The 20,915-nt window shown below is 43.8% G+C and overlaps 1 protein-coding gene across 14 annotated transcripts in view; it reads right to left on the reverse strand.

The window, feature by feature from the left end:
• The window catches only part of RYR2 (ryanodine receptor 2), a 646,139-nt gene that overhangs the window by 530,757 nt on the left and 94,467 nt on the right, over window positions 1–20,915 (reverse strand). Inside the window, exon 1 of one of the 14 annotated variants that reach the window (XM_067535793.1) lies at window positions 18,777–19,074. The exons of the other annotated variants lie outside the window; for them this stretch is intronic. The gene's annotated coding sequence lies outside the window, so the exon portion shown is untranslated. Of the gene's footprint in view, window positions 1–18,776; window positions 19,075–20,915 lie in introns of those variants that run through there. 14 annotated transcript variants of the gene reach the window in all.

The raw sequence follows: 20,915 nt of genomic DNA on the forward strand, positions 1-20,915 counted from the left end.
CCAAGTGATCCATCCCAGCCATTCCCAGCCTCTGGCAAACGGTCCCTGCAGGTAACACCTTAGACAATTAACTTTACTTCAGTATTTTCAGTATTCATGATCCAGCAGGCAACCTTTTTCCATATTGTCAGTGTTTGTGAGCTGCTTTTAAATACAAATTAATCTCTTTCTGCACAGATTTTTCCTCTCATAAATGGAGGAAAAGGTCATCAGGAAAACATATTCAGACTGTAAAGTCCTGTGCCACGTAATGTGGCATAGATAGAACATGGCCAGAGGATGAGTCAGCCCTGGGAATTGCAAAAAAAATAATGGTGGTATGTTTTATGTTTTTTTGTTCTGTTTTGTTTTTGCAGTGCAGTGGGTTTGGTAAAAAAGCCATAATGATGGCAACAACAACAAAAAAAGTAAGTGAAAAGGACCAAACTTTGCTCTCTTTGACACGCCTGCAAATTCCAAATAACCCCATTGACTGCAGTGGAATTTTGAGAACTGGGCGGTGCTGCCATTGGTCCCTCCTCCCACACCAGCTGTAGTTTCATTTTTCTGGCCTTTCATGGAGAGTTGTTATTGCAGTTGGGGCATTAATTTTGGTCCAAACAATTTGTCATCCATGGTAATTTGCTGCAAACTCTTGTGTCATATGCCACATTCAGCAGCTACCCCCTCCAGCCAGCCATGTCTGCTCAATGCAAATCATAATCTTTGGCAAGATGTAAACTTGAGTTGTACTGCTGTCTTTTAGCCCAATACTCTATTCTTGGTGTCAAATATTAAAACACAGCTGAAATGCATAAAACAAATTCAGACAAACTGACAGTTTCATATATGGAGAAGCATTCACAAATGCTAATTTAGCTGCGTGAAATTTATATTACTCTGATCAAAGATATAGGGAATGATTCACCACTGTGTTATTCCAGTTTTGTCAGTTTAACATTACAGAAATTAATAGATATACTAGCATTATTCCAGTTCTATGCAATGGTGAGTCAAGTCTATTCCACATTCAAAATTTGAAATAGTTTTTGGAAAGAAAAATTGGATAATTAAACTTTTGCAAAACTTTAATCAAATGAAACTCTGCCCCTTGCTTTCCATTTAATCTTAACATTTTGAAAATGTCAATAAAAAACCCAACAGATAACATAGGCCTGGCTTGACATGAGTAATTGGACATGGGTGAGACCTCATTTATGGCAAACAGGATTAGGGAGGTAAATGGATCAGTAGACTGGAGACAGAATGTCTGTACTAGCTAAAACAAGGGGGAATATCCAGGAAACCATTTAGAATAGACAAGATAATAATGGATAAGATAAGTTGGGAATGTAAAGATGAGGCAAAGAGTAAGTCATGCAAGGACAGAGCATTCCATAAAGGAATTGGTTCCTACAAAGTGACCAAGCCAATCCCAAAACGTGTGATGTCATGTGTAAATGTATATGAAGGAAGAGGTTTGCTCTGTAACTTTGGATGTATGGCACACTCTAACTTTGGATGTATGGCACACTCTATACCCAACCCTTACACTTGAGTCCAATCAACTCAGTGTAATTTTGCTGTATGTGCCTTAAAATAAAGGAATCTGAGTGATGAGAGTGGAGTCTTAACTGAATTCTTGGGGAACGGAGTGGAAGAGGTATTGGGGGAACTCCAACAGATGCGTCTGATCTAACAGAGGCTTCTACAAAATTTCTGAAATTAATGTGAGAGACACAGAGGCCCATTTGTGGTTCACTAGTCTGTGTCAGCAACTCGTCAAGCCTGACATACTCACTACACCCAATATTGTTAATCTCTATATAAAGAAGTGTCATGTAATATATCATTGGAAAATTATTAACTCACTGTTAGTTTATTTCCCAGTTTATTAAAGATCAGATTTTGTCATCCTTATTCACACTGGGTAGATACTACACAAAATGTCCCATCAATTTCAGTGAGACTCTTTATAAAATAGATACTAATACTAGCACCAAATCCTGCCCCTACTGAAGTTAATGACAAAATCTCCATTGAGGTCAATGATGCAGAATCAAACCTCTTAAGAATAAGGGTAGCAGAATCTGTCCTTATATTATTAGGATACACTTTCAGTTCATCAATAACCTTCTCAAGCTGCATTTTACTGTTTCTAGTTTAACAATAGAGTTTTTAATGGGATTTAAATTTGATCTGCATGAATTTCCTCACACTGAGGTAAAAGTGTTAATAACCACTGTCTCTCCAGCAGCAAGACTATTTTCACCAAAAAAGTACAACCCAAATGTTTACAGATATAAAACTATGTCCATACAAACTTCTAATTCCTGTCCTTTGGGTACCTCTGAACTTTACATAGAGCTTAACCGGGAAAAGTGCACTGGTCACTCCAGACTTAGGTTAAATGCTCCCCTGCTGCATATAAACCCAGGAGAGTGGGAAAAGTGCACAGGAAAAAGAACGGTTACTTACCTCATAACTGTTGTTCTTCAAGATGTGTTGCTCATGTCCATTCTGACTTAGGTGTGTGAGTGCCACACGCACCATTGCCAGAAATTTTTCCCCTAGTGGTACCCATAGGGCCGGCTCTAGCACCCTCTGCAGTGGCACGCATATGTGCTCGCATATATGGCGCTGCCAGCCTCCTCCTTCTCAGTTCCTTCTTGCCGGAACTCTGATAGAGGGGATGGAGGGCGGGTTGTGGAATGGACATGAGCAACACATCTCGAAGAACAACAGTTACGAGGTAAGTAACTGTTCTTTCTTCTTCGAGTGTTTGCTCATGTCTATTCTGATTTAGGCGACTCACCAGCTGTGCCTCTGGAGGTGAGCAGGAGTTCCTGGCCATGAAGATTAAAAACTGCTCTGCCGAATCCCGCATCATTCCTAGCTTGCTGCCTTTTGGCATAGTAGGACGTGAAGTTATGTATGAACAACCAAGTGGCAGCCAGGCAAATATCCTGAATAAGTACATGCCCTGGTGGAATGGGCCGACAAGGATGCTGGAGGCACAGCTCCTGCTTGTTCATAACAGGCATGGATGCAGGCTGTAATCCAGGACGAAATGCGCTTCATCCTGTCTACAATCGCTATGAAGAGTTGCGTGCAGCAGCGGAACGGTCTGGTACTATCCTTACATCAAATGAATGTAAGCACCTCTCCTCGTTAGAGCTGTGAGGTTTAGGGCAGAATACCGGCAGGAAGATGTCCCGATTAACGTGAAAGTGGGAAATGACCTTCAGGAAGAACGCAGGAGGAGAGCGGAGCTGGACCTTGTCCTTAAAGAACATTGTATAAGGCGGCTTCAAGGTCAAGGCCTTAAACTCCGACACCCTGAATGCAGAAGTGATTGCTACTAGAAACGCCACCTTCTAGGACAAGTGTGTGAGAAAGCTTCAAACAGTGGAGCAGTGAGCCAGGGTAGAACAAGGTTCAGGTCCCACTGGGGAACCGGCTCTCTAATCTGAGGGAAAAGTCTTTCTAGCCCTTTAAGGAATCCAGTTGTCATGTTGTGGGAGAAAACTGATTTGTCCTATATGGTGGGTGGAACACAGATATTGTTGCCAGGTGAACTTTTACCAATGAATAGGCTAAGCCTTCCTGCTACAAATGAAGCAAGTAGTCTAAGATCACCTGTAACGGAGACTTTGATGGTGATACATTCTGCCCAGCCAGCCAGCAGGTGAAGCACTTCCACTTCGCTCTGGTGGAAGGCTTCCTACTTTCTAACATCACTCTCTGGACCTGGGATCAACAGTGGCGCTCCTCCCCATTCAACCATGCAGCAGCCAGGCCGTCAGATGCAGGGAGGCTAGGTCCGGGTGAAGCAACCAGCCCGTCTTGGGAGATGCAGTCCAAGCACAGTGGCAGAGACCAAGGACGAGCCACTAATAGATCCAGCAGCCTCCCGAACCAGTGCTGATGAGGCCACTCCAGGGCTATCAGAATGACTCACACTTTGTCCCTCTTGACTTTCACCAGGACTCTGTGCATAAGAGGTATTGGGGGAAATGCATATAGGAGACCCCTCGACCACAAGAGTAGGAAAATGTATCACGGAGCCGCCTTCTGACCCCAGGAGAAAACAAAAGCGGACACATTTCCTGTTTTCCCTGGTGGCAAACAGGTCCACTCGGGGAGCTCCCCACCTTTGGAAGATGCGGTCAGCCACCTCCTGATGGAGCGACCACTCGTGGTGAGAGCAAAAGGACCTGCTCAAACAATCTGCTAAGGTGTTCTTCACACCCGGCAGATGGACCACTTCGAGGAGGATGTTGGGCTCCACACAGAAGTCCTAGAGACGAATGAGTTCTCAACACAGGGCTGGGGATCTGGCTCCCCTTTGCTTGTTGATATGGTACATCAGTGCTATATTGTCCGTGAGGACGCTCACCACCTTGTTGAACAGATGCAGCAGAAATATCTTGCAGGCTAATCGGATGGCTCTGACCTCCTTGACATTTATGTGAGTGTTTAACTCCTCCCCGGCCCAGTGACCTTGAGTCCTGAAGGCACCTAGGTGGGCTCCCCATCCCACATCAGAGACATCCGAAACCAGAGACAGTGTCAGTCTCGGTGCCATGAAAGGAATTCCTGCTAGCACCTAACGGGGGCTTGTCCACCATGACAAGAAGACAAGTATGTGGGAGGAAACTCTGAGAACCCTGTCCAGGGAGTGTCTCAACAGGGACTATATCCATGGCCAACCACATTTGGAGCTATCGTAGATGCAGCCTCGCATGACAGATCACATGGGTACATGCTGCCATATGCCCCAGGCTGAGGCATGCCCTTGCCGTGGTAATCGGGTGGCCCCATAGGCTGGCTATAAGCTCCGTCATGGGCCAGAATCTGGAATTAGGTCACAGTGCTTTGGCTTGTAGAGTGCCCAGGACCGCCCCCAGAAACTCTATTCTCTGAACAGGCGTGAGTAATGATTTCTGCTTGTTTATTAACAGGCCTAGCAACTGACACGTGTCTCTCACTATTTGCACATCGCAACAGACCTGTTCCTTTGAGCAACCCCTGATGAGCCAATTGTCCAGGTAAGAAAACACCTGTACCCCACTGCTCCTGAGATGGGCCACTACTATCGCCATACACTTGGTAAAAATGCAGGGGGCCACAGAAAGGCCAAATGGCAGGACCATGAACTGGTAATGCCACATGCCCTCAGTAAACCTCCTGTGGCCTGGGAAGACAGCAATGTGAAAATAAGCATCCTGTAAATCAAGGCGGTAAACCAGTTGCCCAGATCCAGAGAAGGAATGATGGCCACTAGGGAGATCATGTGAAACTTTGTCTTTTTGAGGAACTTTTTTAGTGCTCTCAAGTCTAACATGGGTCTCAGGCCTCCCTTCGCCTTTGGGATCATGAAATACCTTGAGTAGAAACCTTTTCTCCTCAGATTGGGAGGAACTTCCTCTACCGCTCCCAACTGTATAAGAGTTCGCACCTCCTGAATGAAGAGTTGCTTGTGAGAGGGGTCTCTGAACAAGAATGGGGAAGGAGGGAGGGAGGGATTGAGGCGAACTGCAGGGTGTATCCAGCAGCCACCATATTCAACACCCAATGGTCTGACGTGATGTCCCTCCAGGCAGGGAGAAAAGGGGCAAGGCGGGAGGCAAAACAGACGGGAGGCTGGATCTCAGGCACAAACTGGTCAGTCACCCTCAGGCACACCTTCAAAAGCCTTTCTTCCCGCCCAAGGAATGATGGCTTGGGCTTGGCTTTGAAGTAGATGCCGGTGAACTGCCCCGGCAGCATTTATATCCTGTTTCTCCTTCTGTAGGGCTCTACGCTGGACTGGCCCCCAGCACGCTGCTGATGTGATGGTCTGAAGTGCTTCCTTGATGATGATGGGGTGTAAAGGCCAAACGAGCGCAACTTGGCCCTGAGTCCTTCAGACAGTGCAGCCTGGAGTCTGTCTGTTCCGCAAACAGAGCAGTGCCATCAAACAGTAGGTCCTGGATGGACTACTGGACTTCTGTCAAGAGGCCAGACAACTGGAGTCACAAGGCCCTTCTCATCGACACCACCGAGGCCATCGCCCATGCTGCTAAGACCACTGCATCCAAGCCGCCTGCAGGGAGGCTCTGGCCAGTCTTACCCTCCTCCAGGATGGCCTCGAACTCTTGATTGGAGGATGGGGGGCGGGGGGGGGGGGGGGTGTCAACAAACATTTCAAGCGATTGCCATATGTTAAAATGGTACCGCACTTGCAATGCCTGCCGGTTAGATACCCTTAGCTGGAGGCTCAATGTTGAATACATTTTTTGCCCAAATAAGTCCATTTTTTTGCCTCCTTATTCTTTGGCGTGGAGCTCATTTGCCTCTGCCTATCATGCTTATTCACCATGGCTACCACTAGCGAGCCCGGAGCCGGATGTGTATACAGATATCCGAACCCTTTAATGGGCACATAGTACTTTTTCTCTGCCCACTTGGAGGTGAGAGACAGAGATGCCGGGGTTTGCCACAAGGTCTTAGCCAGTTTTACTACCCCTTCATGCACCAGGAGGGCCACCTTGGATGGGGCTGTGGAAATCAGGATGCTGAAGAGCTCATCCACACGTTCTTTAAGATCCTCTATCTTGAGGCCCAAGTTGGCTGCTACCCTTTTCAGTAGGTCTTGATAGGACCTATAATCATCCAGAGGGGCAGCGCGTGAGGGGCCTGCTACTGCCTCATCCGGCGAGCGCTCTCTGAGTGTGCCTTCTTCTGGCGCTTCCTTGGTACTAGGGATGTGGAATAGTGCAAAATCGACTCTGACACCTGAGAGGCGCTTTTTAACAATGCCACGGTACTCGGTCCAGAGTCCAACCTCGGCTCCGATGCCAGTCTGAGCGCTGCCTCCATCAGAAGAGTCTTGAGTCTTATGTCCCAGTCCTTCTAAGTTCTTGGGTGAAAACTCTTGCAGATCTTACACTTCGCGGGAGAGGTGTGCTTCCACTAAGCATCTTAAATAGCTCTGATGCAGGTCTCTCAGTGGCATAGGCTTCTTGCAAGCAGCTCAGGGCTTAAACCCCGGGGACCACGGCATGCCCTGATCCTGGGAACTTACTAACTTTTAAAAAAGTACATACACTAGCAAGAACTAGAAAACAGTGAAAGAACCACTAGGAACATGAAGGCTTTTGCGAGAGCATTGTTCCAGCACTGTCATGGGCAGTAAGAAGGACCTGAGAGCGGGAGGGGGCCGGCAGCACCATATATGCAAGTGCATACACGTGCCACTGCAGACGGCGCTAGAACCGGCCCTACGGGTACCACTAGGGGAAATATTTCCAGTACCAGTGCATGTGGCGCGCACACACACACCTAAATCACAATGGACATGAGCAAGCACTCAAAGAAGAACTGAGGTTTATTTAAGAACATAAGAATGGCCATATTGGGTCAGACCAATGGTCCATCTAGCCCAGCATCCTGTCTTCCAACTGTGGCCAATGCCAGGTGCTTCAGAAGGAATAAATAGAACAGGTAATAATCAAGGGATCCATCCCAGCGGTCATTCCAAGCCTCTGCCAAACAGCCATCCCTGCCTGTCCTGACTAACAGCCATTCATGGACCTATCCTCCATGAACTTATCTAGTTCTTTTTTGAACCCTGTTAATAGTCTTGGCCTTCACAACATCCTCTGGCATGGAGATCCACAGGTATATTGTATGCTGTGTGAAGAAATACTTCCTTTTATTTGTTTCAAACCTGCTGTCTATTAATTTCATTCGGTGGCCCCTAGTTTTTGTGTTATGAGAAGGAATAAATAACACCTCCTTATTTCTTTCTCCACACCAGTCATGACTTTATACATCTCTATCACGTCCTCCCTTAGCCATCTCTTTTCCAAGCCGAAAAGTCCCAGTCCCATTAATCTCTCCTTGTCTGGAAACTTTTCCACACACCTAACCATTTTAGTTGTCTTTTTCTGTACCTTTTCCAATTCCAACATATCTTTTTTGAGATGGGGGCAACCAGATCTGCACACAGTATTCAAGATGTGAGCATACCATGGATTTATAAAGAGGCAATACAATATTTTCTGTCTTATTATCTATCCCTTTCTTAATTATTCCCAATATTCTGTTAGCTTTTTTCACTGCCGCTGCACATTGAGTGGATGTTTTCAGAGAAATATCCATAATGACTCCAAGATCTCTTTCTTGAATGGTAACGGGTAATTTAGACCCCATCATTTTACATGTATATATGTTATAGTTGAGATTAGGTTTTCCAATGTGCATTATTTTGCATTTATCAACATTGAATTTCATCTGCCATTTTGTTGCCCAGTCACTCAGTATTGGGAGATCCCTTCGTAACTCTCCACAGTCTGCTTTGGACTTAATTGTTTTGAGTAGTTTTTTTTATCATCTGCAAATTTTGCCACCTCACTATTTACCCCCTGTAGCAAGGCGCTGTGGCCTTCCTCGGAACCTGGGCCCAAGGAAGGGTCACTCTGCCCCCGCTGGACAGAACCAGGCCCTGCAGGCCCAGCCACCCGGAAGCAGAGGGGTGGAGCCAGGCCCAGGGCAGAAAGTATAAACGACAGGCCCAGCAGCTCAGTTGGGAGGAAGCTGCCACTGGAGGCAGACGTGCCTTCCCGGGGCCTGCAGACTGGGCCTGAACCAGGCCCCACGGTGGTGTGGCGTAGACACCCCACCAATCATAAGCCCCAAACCTGGCCAGACCTGCCAGGCCTGAGTGACTGGAGGGGGCTGCCTGACCCAGTTGACTGGGTAGAGGCGCCAAGACCGGACAGCGCCGCCAGACCCTCTGGACTGGGAAGGGCAGCCGGACCTGAGTAGCGGAAAGGAGCTACCCCCACCCGCTGGATCAGAGAAGCTCTCCGAGGCCGGTCCTGACCTGGAGGAGCTGCCTGGCATGGAGGACCCACCGGCATGGACAGCCCCTAGCCGACTGGAGGAACCCCCTGAGGCTGGCCCTGACCTGGAGGAACTCCCGCTCGCAGACGATTCTCAGATGTTTCCAGACCTGCCGCCGCTCAATGGTGAGGGACTCGCCGGACGCCTGCTCGCCACCTTCCCCAGCGACCTGGAGGGAGATACGTGGCCCAGGTACCAGGAGACCAGGGGAAGGAAGTGGCCCAGGGACAGCCAGACAGTGACTGATTCAGGGGCAAAACCCCCATTGGCGTGTTGCGGCGGGAGCCCCGCCGACTCAGTGGCAAACACCATTGCCACTGCTAGGGCCCTGGGCTGGGACGCAGTGGAGATGGGTGGGCCTGCATCCCCTTTTCCCCTTCCCTAGCCACCCTGGGAGAACGTGCTCTCCCTTACCGCTACCAAAAACGGCTCCACTGCTCGCCCGCCCGCCCTGCCTTAGGGCCGGGGCGCTAGACTGCTCGCTCGCCCGCCCGCCCGCCCTCCCTGCCTTAGGGCCGGGGCGCTAGACTGCTGGCTCGCCCGCCCGCCCGCCCTGCCTTAGGGCCGGGGCGCTAGACTGCTGGCTCGCCCGCCCGCCCGCCCTGCCTTAGGGCCGGGGCGCTAGACTGCTGGCTCGCCCGCCCGCCCGCCCTGCCTTAGGGCCGGGGCGCTAGACTGCTCGCTCGCCCGCCCGCCCGCCCTGCCTTAGGGCCGGGGCGCTAGACTGCTAACAGACTGCTAATTCCCCTTAGCAGAGGCGCTGTGGCCTTCCTCGGAGCCTGGGACCGAGGAAGGTTCGCGATGCCCCAGCCGGGCCGTGCCGCCCACTTACAACCCCTTTTCCAGATCATTTATGAATATGTTGAACAGTACTGGTCCCCTGGGGACATCACTATTTACCTCTCTCCATTCTGAAAACTGACCATTTATTCCTACCCTTTGTTTCCTATTTTTTTAAAACCAGTTACTGACCTATGAGAGGAACTTCCCTCTTATACCATGACTCCATACTGTGAATAATTGGTGAGGGACATTGTCAAAGGCTTTCTGAAAATCTAAGCACATTATATCCACTGGCTCACCCCTGTCCACATGTTTGTTGACCCCCTCAAAGAATTAGATTGGTGAGGGTGATTTCCCTTTACAAAAACCATGTTGACTTGTCCCCAACAAATCATATTAATCTGTGTCTGATAATTCTGTCCTTTACTATAGTTTCAACCAATTTGCCTGGTAGGCTTAAATTAGGCTTACCAGCCTGTGATTGCCAGGATCGCCTCTGAAGCCTTTTTTAAAAATTGCTTTCACATTTAGCTATCCTCCAGTCATCTGGTACACAAGCTGATTTAAATGATAGGTTACTTACCACAGTTAGAAGTTCTGCAATTTCACATTTGAATTCCTTCAGAAATCCTAGGTGGATACCATCTGGTCCTGCTGACTAATTACTGTTTAATTTATCAATTTGTTCCAAAACCTCGTTCAGTGACACCTCACTCTGGGACAGTTCCTCAGATTTGTCACTCAAAAGAAATGGCTCAGGTTTAAGAATCTCCCTCACATCCTCAGCCATGAAAACCAATGCAAAGAATTCTTTTAGTTTCTCCACAATGGCCTTGTCTTCCTTGAGTGCTCCTTTAGCACCCATCCAGAGGCCCCACTAGTTGTTTAGCAGGCTTCCTGCTTCTGATGTACTTTTTAAAAAAAAATTGCTGTTATTTTGAGACTTTGTCTAGCTGTTTTTCAAATTCTTTTTTGGCCTTCCTAATTATATTTTTACACTTCACTTACCAGTGTTTATGCTCCTTTCTATTTTTCTCAATAGTATTTAACTTACCCTTTTTAAAGGATGCCTTTTTGCCTCTAACTGCTTTTTTTATTTTGTTGTTTAGCAACAGTGGCACTTTTTTATCCTCTTACTATGTTTTTTAATTTGAGGTATACATTTAAATGGAACCTCTATTACGGTGTCTTTAAAAAGTTTCCATACAGCTTGTAGGGAGTTCACTTTTGTCACTGTATATTTTACTTTGTTTAACTTCCTCATTTGTGTGTATTTCCCCTTTCTAAAATTAAATATTAATTAAATGTTATTAAAAATATCTCAAACTGAAAAAAAAAGTGTAAACATAAAGACATTATAGATTATGCATACAGGAAAAATGAGAGTTTGGGTTCTTTAGTGAACTTATCATTGCAGTATAAGATTTCATTATTTTGAGGAAAATCGCCTTGCTCTGGTCGCAAAAAAACGCCAGAAAAGGAAAGACAACTCCCATGCAGCAATCATGGCCTTACCCTGCCTTCTAACACCATCTGCGATGTCTGCCAAAGAGACTGCGGCTCAAGGATCGCACTCCTCAGTCACCAAAAGACTCATAAAATAAAACCTGTGAAAGAGACCATCCTCAACCCTGAGGGATCGACGATGATGACAAGGTTTCATTGTTCAATGCTTCCAGATTTTAAGAGGTTATGTATTAAAAACTATTAAGGGCAATTTTCAGTATAAAATTGTCTCCCTATTTTGCATATTTCTCTTATTTACAGATGGGCTCAAGCAGCAAAATTAGGATACAAGATTCTGAACACTGCAAAGATCATAGATCAATCAATCAATTGCATCGGAATTTTTGGTTCAGTCTGCTATAAAAATAAGAGGTCATTTTGAGCACATTGAGCAGTCAGTGCAGTTCTATGACCTGTGCTAAGCATAAAGTCAGAGTAGGCGACCACAACAATCCCTTCTCACCTTGACATCTGTGACTCAATCAGCTAATTTCTGAACCAAAATCATATTTCAAAAACTGTCAAATTTGCTGTGCCATCTCTAGTTACAATGCAGGCCATTTGGATTAACCTATTATCATTGGCTGTTTTATGGTACAGAGAAGAGCAATACAATTAACTCAAATTATATCCCACTTCAGCTCAAAATTCCAGATAATCAGTTATGTTACTAAATTTCTATAAAATTAAGAAAAAAAAAATCTGAGATTCAATTTGTTGTATCATTTGAAGTGACTGCTTTTTGAAAATGTTCTCCATTGATATTATTGGTCTTTGCATATCTGTCAATTTTAGTTTGCAAAAACCCTAAAGAGACAGTTCTGGCTCTCACGTGGTGATCTAGTAAGGTACACTAACACCACATCTTCAGTGAAACCCTGCAGTCACATTCAGAGGTGAAGGGTTATATCTTGTTTCTACTAATCAGCTGGATTCTTTTCTTCTGTCATTTCCACCAACTCAGAGAACCATGATCCCCCTTCATGAAATGGATATCTAAATGGAACTCTAATCCTTTTATTCAGCAGTGAGCACCACTACACTATAGCTACAGCTACATTACAGAAGTGATACTGTATCAAACATTGCTAAATTGTATCTTTTGCTACGTCAGTCTTGGAATGATGGGTTTTATATGCTGTACATTCCCTATGCCAATGTGGCAATACAAATGTAGTTTCCGTTGTACCAGTCATTCACCCTCTATATTATGTCAATCTACCAACTCCACATATAGTGTTCCAGGTAGGAATAATACTGCTTTGTAGCTTGCTTTTCTGTTTTGGACAGGCATATAGGTTCTTGTTGAGATAGTAGAACTGTCATTATAAGGCTGTTGAGTGAGTTTGTAAAATAGATTGTCATTACATAGGTACTTAAGTTATGGAAAAATTTTAGAAAAAAAAGATATAGGGTACCAAAGAAACCACCTTTTCACATGGAACATAGTTGTGTTACACTGCATGGTCAATTACCAGAATTTTTTTTTTTTAAATGATGCAATATGCCACTACCAATAAGACCAAATATTTGCCTTCCATTTTTGCTCTGCATAAAGTTATCATGACATGGATTAATTCTTAGTTATCCCAATATAAATCCAAAGTAACAATTCCATTGGACTTCACTGATGTTACTCTGGATTCACACCAGCGCAACCGAGAGCTGAATTTACCCCAGCGTACTCAACCTTACACACAATTTAAAAAAAAAAAAGTCAGTGTGCATGTTGTATATCTAGAAAAAAAACTGTAGACTTTATTACACTAAATGCTATTCTTAAAGCTAAATCATCTCAGTATTCAGAGTCTCTGAAGAAAATTATTCCAGTGTTGTGGTGGAAGCATAACCGGACACAACTCAAAAGGACCAACGTGGAAAATAGAAGCATTGTACTTTTCAGCAAAGTGTTTTATAGCAGTGGTTTTCAACCAGGAGTGTGTGTATACCTGGGGGTATGCAGAGGTCTTCCAGGGGGTGCATCAATTCATCTCATTTGCCTAGCTTTACAACAGGTTCTAGAGCCCTGCAGCAGGACTGGAATCCTGTTGGTCCTGCAGGACTTGCTGCCATAACAGCAGGAGAGGGATAAAAATTCAACAAACAATGCGGGAGCAGGTATTGCAGGGCAAGATGGGAGCAGGATTAAAATAAAGTAGTCCTCCCACACCGCAAACAACATGAACACCCCAGCCAGCAGCCGCCGCTCTCCAGCCACCCCACTTGAAGGCAGTGCCACCCCTGCAGCAGTGCACAAGTAAGGGTGGCATGGTATGGCATTGCCACCCTTACTTCTGCGCTGCTACTGATGATAGTGCTGCCTTCAGAGCTGGGTGGCCAAAGAGTTTAAGTGAGGACAAATCAGATTCCCGAAAGGGGTGCATTAGTCTGGAAAGGTTGAGAGCCACTGTTTTATGGGCATTACGGACAGTCATTTTCTACTAGGCTTAATTTTAGGAAATCTGAGTTTCTCTTGCACGGTCAAGCAGCACAATCCTTTTAGCAGCTTTTCTTTGCAGTGAAGCGCATCTCTGAAAGCTCGAGGTTGTTACAATATCTTTTTTCTTAGGTACAGTTTGTTTCATCCAGCTTTGCTAATAAAACTAAATTTTTACAACATGCTGAGACAAGAGAGCAAAAACTAGTTCTTGTTTTTACTTCTTTCCCTATTTTTGCAGTAGAACCACTAATATTTTACTTCTGGGTTTTTCCATGGCTGATACTTACTTTTCTAGCAATGCATTTACAAACTAAGCACATTAGATTAATGCTTTCCACAAGAGCAGTGAAAAACACCAGCAGTTCTCTCTCTCTCAGCATTTGTAGGAAGAGGGAATATTCCACCTTTCCTCCCTTTTTAGAGGTCAGTCACTGAAGGGGAGTGGAAGAGACACCTCCAACTTCTGTTTTCTTACTTCTCCCTCCATTTTATCTTGTTACTGATTTTCCTCACAGACTCTCATCTTAACTAATAATGCTTCACAAAGTTTGACCCCAAATGTAGGCAAAAATCTCCAATGGTAAAAAGCGTTAAGTGACAACTAGAAATTCTTCTTTCCTGTCACACAAGTATTTGTGATGTACTACCCTCACATACCACGGGAGGCAAGTGTGTGGCATGTATGCCTGGAGAGGCTAGATAGCTGTTCTTCCAAACACTTGCTCTCCAGTACTGTACGTTACATCAACTGCCATCCTATATAGGTATGAAAGAGGTGTTGATGGCTGACACTGGTTTGTTATCAGAGAGTCATTAAAAGTAAGGTGTGGGTTAAAGCAATCTCCTTTATCTAACAGGAAAAAAAAAACCACAAAAAACTAAACACCACAAAACAACACACCTCTGAGCTTCCTTTGTGTGGCACAAGAGCTACACCGAAGGAAGGCTAATAGCCAGGCACGCCATCTCCAGACAACGGATGCAGGGCTAGAGCAAGGGCTGGAAGTTTAACGCGGTTTAACTACCCGTGAGCAATTCTTGCAGAGATACCGTGGGGTTATATCTACACTTGGAGCGATTCCCAAACGGAGGATACATAATTGAGCTACATGCTATAAATAGAGGCCCTGGCCCATAGGCACATACTTGGGGCTAAATAGCCCTGGTAGTGCAAGTGGCAGGTTGGGCTATACTCTATTTAGTTTGCTAGCTCAAATCAGAGCTAACACCACTATGTCTCCTCAACCTGGAATTTACGAGCCCAGCTCCAAGTGCAGACATACACTGTATATAAAGCTACAAGCAGTCAGTTTTTGGCTGGGAGTCTGTGTGGGTCCCTGGAGAGAACCACAGGAAGAGAGCTGCTGCTGCTTAGAAGAACTATTGGGCCCAAGGGTCTCTACCAAAGAAAACTAATTCCCTGTGTGCTGTTTTTACCATTCCTTCTTCACAAAACAGGACTCAGATAATTTTTGTAGTGCAATTTGTTTGTTTACACAATGCACACATTTCTGTGTCACCTATTTTTGTTCCAAAACTGTAAACAGCCCTGTGAGGCTCCAATATCTGCTACTGCTTAGCAGAGAGGCAATGTTATCAATATTGTAATATATCTTCATTCCAATTTCCATTCAATCCATAGCAGGAAGGGCACTTGGGAAGATTATAGACAAGCTCTGCAATGAAACAGAGACAAACAAATAACTTTATTATCACTAAAGTTCCTTTTTCAATATTAGAAGAAAGGAACTCTTCACTGTGATTCTTTACCTTTTGGGAGCAAAGAAAGTAAAGCAATCAGAATTGGTGCTACATTCAACCAAAAGTGAGGAAAGGAAAACAAGAAAATGGATCCCTCTAACTCTCCCTTTTCCATATCTCCAGGGTCTCTGGGTACATGCTGGGGTCACTAGCCTGTTCCACCATATCTGCACTGCTATTATTACCTGTGCTAGCTAGATTTAAGATAACACAGGTATGCCTACCCATGCTACAGTCATGTTTTCATTTGCGGTGTAGGCATACCCTGAGTTTTGTCATCAACTCAGATAACTGCAGCAACATTGCTACCACCCCCGACAGTCACGTTAACTAATGTGGGTAATTCAAGGTGAGGAAAGAGCATTAAGTAAAACTGACGTAAGTGAATTGAAAATTATTTAAAAGCTATAAATGACTTTTTAAAACAGCTTGTATAAATTAGTTATTGTTAACACTGTGTTCATGTGTTTATACCTACAGAAGTATAACAAAAAATTACAGCAGAATCCCTAGCTATAACTCCCACTCCCTGCTTAAGTCTCCTTGCACATTTTTCCAGATTGGTGAGACAAAGAAAATTTCTAAAATGCACAGAAAAAATTTCACCACAACAAATATTTTATAAGCCTGCAAAGCAGTGTAGAGATTAAGAATCTTTAATCTCTTTAAGAATCCTTTAAGATCTTTAAGAATCCGGCATTCTTACCACTGCATCCTGATTAAAGTTGCAAGAAAAAAAAAAGCAGGAAAAAGAATATCCCTTATTTCCTTGCACATGAAAACATGCTTAAATCGCAGACACTTAATGGTGGACCAAAGAGCTCTTTTACACACATTGCTTCTCCCTACCACCCTCCTCCAAAAGCCATAAACCTGCCCCCTGCTGCTGTCTTTACTCTTTGGAATGCCGCAGTGGAATGAAGCTTGGTTCATCAGCACAGGGTTCTCTGGAGACCTAAAGATGCAGGCTGCATCATCCGCAGCCTATTATCACTGCAGCCATTTGACACAAGTACATTCATATGCTGAACACTTGCAGCAGGCCTTGGCTACAATCACAATACTCTGTACAAGGCAAACGGGAGGGGGGGGGAGTGGAAGCTTTCCTTATCTCTTTTCAGAAGATAAACAGGGATATGGGGAATTTCTGCAATGAACACACATTTATACTTACTGCATTAATAATCTAAGTGAATAGAGCCATGGCTTTCATAGCTGTATCACAACAAGAGACGTTTCAGTATTAATCTGAATAGCTTTATTCAGGACGTGGATTGTGGTAAGACTTTTCCTAGGAAGTACAGTCACATGCTGGCAGCGAACAAAACATCATGTCACCCACATAGCACTACCGCATTCAGTTTGCCAGTTTTTCAGTCACAGGCAACTTAGTAAACTTAAAGGATATACAATAAGTTGCTTCTGGTATTTATATACTCAGCACACTGTTTTATGGTGTAAATACCTTCTGATGTCATCACGAAGCACCTAAATTTATTTCAGTTAATGTTAGTAAAATGCAGTAGGTATCAGGTTCTGCAAACCATTACGCACTCACTTGTGGTTGGATCCAAAGCCCATTGAGGTCCATGGAAAGACTCCTATAGGCTACAATGGATTTTGGATAAGGCCCTTGAAGCCAACAGGACTACTTGCAAAATTAAAGATTACTCTTAAATGTCTGTACAGAATCAACTCCATAATTTGGAGAGGACAGTTAACAGAATGTACCATTATTTCACATAGAAGTTATGCTAAGATATAGCGTGACTACACCTCTGCTATATAATCCCCAAACAAAGACATGGGCCTCGCACACCACTGAGCACCTTAAAAATAAACTATTTTAGCAGCCTTTTTCAGAACAAAATAAAAGGACATTCATGCCTGAAGAGCTTGCAATCTAGTTTTAGGTACAATGCAATGAGTATCAGTAACAGATGGTAGGGAGGCTACAGAATGAAAGATGGACAAGAGCAGCAGTAACAAGCACACAGTTTCTTATTTTAGGCATGAGCATTTTTTGATGCTCAGCGAAGAGTTAGGGGTTTTTTTTGTTAGTTTTAGTTTTTATTAAAAGTTACAGACTCACATGAGCATGAATGAGTGGTTCTTAATGAGAGATGCTGAATGAAGAGAGGGCAGCAGTTTAGCTAATCAGAATGAGGTGGGGTTTCCATGTGTAAGAGAACAAACAAAGAACTCGAGGTTGTGGGAGAAGTGAACAAACCAGGCACCATAAATGACAGATGGGGGGAGGGCAGAACAGAGTTATATGATAAAGTTCTGATCCTGTGAAATAACCCCACTGAAGTCAGTGTGTAAGATTAAATACATGTTCCTTTGCAAGATCAGGGCCTGGTCTACACATAAATTTAGGTCAGCATAGCTGTGTCGGTCAGGGGTGCAAAAAATCCACACCCATGAGCAACACAGAATCAATCTCATGTAGATAGATCTGAGAGTTGAAATTCATGTTAAATTACTACTATTTTTTTTCCAAAATATTTATCTTATGAAACTATATCACAAGAACTTATGAGCTCATGATTATTGGGTATTTAAAATGCACAAAGATTTGACAATATCCTTCTAAGCAAGCTTTGGATCAAGTTCATGAAGCACACTTACATCCTGTCCATACTACGAAAATGCTAAGATACGAAAATCATTTTAAAAAGAAAAACAATTTTCAAATGACTGCAGCTACCAGTGTTTTGCCCGGAGCGTTGTCTATGCACAGTGGTATTAAAATTGGTTTTGAAACTGTTGTGAAGACAAGGGACCAAATCCTGCAGATTTTACTCATGTAAGGAAGGGCAGCAAGAGTAGGTTCTTTTTGAATAAATGTCCTGAAAACTTAAAGAGTATTCAATTTTATTTTGAGTTACTGTTCAGGCTATGAAAGACAGTAAAAATCACTATTTAGTGAGTCTTATTGTTAATTATATTCATAACTCAGGTGACAATTTTTTAAATTATTTTCTACACTAAGGCTAACATTTTTTTAATATATCCACTGCTTCTGGGTGCCTCGATTTTGGGAGCCCAACCTAGACCAGGATTTTAGAAGGGTTCTACACACACAATTGGAGCCAGATTTCCAGAACAGCTCAGTGAATTGGGTAACCAGAGACTACTACATTATTTTGAAAATCTGTTACACTGGGAGTTGATGGACATTAAAGATCTTCTGAAAAACTAGCTGAGAACAGGCCAGCCACCTTCCAAGCACCCCCAAATGGCCTGAGGTCACCCTGCCTCAATTTCCTTCTTCAACCATGGAGCCCTTATATCAAGCTACCAAACAACTTTTCTCTGGTCCAACCACACCCTTGCTTGGGGCTCCATTTATTAAAATAACAAAATCAATTCCAAAATAAAGTTATCACATCTTCAACAAGTCCATACTCACAGTCTTTCCCACTTTGCTGACAGGGGGATCTTTTTTCCTGAACTCTTAGGGTCCCCTACTGGAGTCTGATCACTCATAGCAACTATTCCCTGCACTGGCAAACATTTGCTGAAATCTTACTCCAGCTTCACTCTGATTGTCTCTCCCTAAGCATTCCCCCACTCTGCAGCTGCCTCCCATTCTTTACAGGGAAATCCCCAACTCAGTTCCCAGCTGGCACCACTAATTAAACCCCTACTTCCATCCCAGGTGTGGCAGGCAGAAAATTATATAGGGTTGGCTGGCTCCAGCTCTTAAAGGGGAAAGGCAGCTCCATTACAACTGGCTCTTACCTAGGTGCAAAAACAGGAATCAGAGTTCTTTTGAAAATCTAGACCCTTGTGCCTGACCTTTGGAAATGCTGGAATGGCTCCTCATGGGAGTTGTTGTTTGCCTGGCTCCTGCTCCCATTCTCCTCCATAGGCTGGTTTCCCTGGTCAGACTACATCTCCTATGATCTACCACAATCTCCCTTCACCGTGATGTCTCTGGCTGGGTAGTCCAGCCCTTAGAGGAGAATAGGGACATGAAGAAACTGAACTCCAACTCCCAAGAGGCATCACAGCAGATTATTCAAATCAAATTGAACAAATCAAATTTTTGGTTGTCAAGCATTTGGTTTTCAAAAAAACAAAAAATCCATGCAAAGCAGACACTTCTTGCAAAAAAAATGTTTTTAATTGCTTGATCAAAAACTCAGTTGTCCATTGAAAAACAGTTTTGGCAGAAAGTTTTAACCACCCCTAGTGCTGCCCCAATTAGTTCTGCATACGGTGGTACCATACCAGTTTAAGTGGCTTGGCTGTGCTCTGGGGAGGACAATAGAGCTTGGGAATCCTTCCTGCCAGGCCACAGACACTATTTCAGGTGCAGAAGTTACCACAGCTCGTACAGCACTTCCCACCTGTGGAGGAGTATGGTTGGTGGATCCACAAAGTCACACTTCCACCAACATGGCTATCATTTCCCTGAGGCCCATCTATCCCCAAACATGCTGAGGCACTGGAGGCTCCAACCGAGCAGATTTTCATAGCACGTAGGCAATGCAGACTTCCTACATTGGGTTCTTAAATCCTGCCTTGCTCCTTTCCACTGAGAAAGCTCATTGATTCTGGAATTTCAGAGCCCTTTGCACTTGTAAAGGAGTGGGCAAGATTTGGTTCAGATACCCACAGTGAAGGGTTTGGTATAAAAACCCAAAATAGGATAAAATAGGGTGAAAATAGATATTTATAAATAATTGTTTCAATATTTGGAAAAATATTAACATGCACCTGAAGGGGCACAAGAGAGAGGAACAAAGAGTAGCTAAGGCAGTTCTATAATGTGGCCAACAGCCACCCTTATCTTTAACAAGCAGCACTAGGATCAAAACAATGCATTTTAAGCTGAAACATTTAATCACTGTTCAGCTACAACCGCTGCATTTCATGAAAGGTATTGCCATCTTAAGACTCATGGCAAGTTACAATGTGGCCCTGAACTGGGTAGAGTTTGGGCATTCTCAACATAGTGTCTTTGTGAAAAGCATATATTAATTTCACACTACATAATGTATTCCTGACTAGTGCTATAGTCAATACTTATTACTTAGCTCCATCATCAGAATGTGTCTCATATTTCAGAGAGGAAATGGATATCTGTTTTAGATATGGTTTAAATTGCTAACAACTCTGTAAAACCATACATTTACTCTGATCATTTAATAGAAAATAAGTTGATACAAGCCTCTGCGGGTGAAAAAACAATTTAAAAATACCCTCTCATTGACTAAATTAAGCCAAGCTACAAAGCAGATGTTTTATACATGGTGAGAAGGGTTTTTTTCCCCTCTGTATAATTTATCTTCAATAACAAGAGCTGTTCTGAGGGGGAAAAATATAATCATTTAATTTAGAACCTATGTTCTCTCCCATTTCTAAATAGGGTGGATTTATGAATCTTCATCAATTCAGCTATACCATTTTACACTATTTGGGGATTCAATTTGTTTGTGTCTGTTAAAGTATTCAAAATCACCAGAGTGACAAAGTGAATTTACCATTTGGAAGTTCTTTGTATTGCCAGAAATTAATTCTCTGGAATCTCTTTAATAAACAA

Source organism: Emydura macquarii, unplaced genomic scaffold, assembly GCF_026122565.2.
Source record: "Emydura macquarii macquarii isolate MOO-44397 ecotype Brisbane River unplaced genomic scaffold, CSIRO-AGI_Emac_v2 contig_3517, whole genome shotgun sequence".
In the NCBI taxonomy this organism is placed as follows: domain Eukaryota; kingdom Metazoa; phylum Chordata; order Testudines; family Chelidae; genus Emydura; species Emydura macquarii.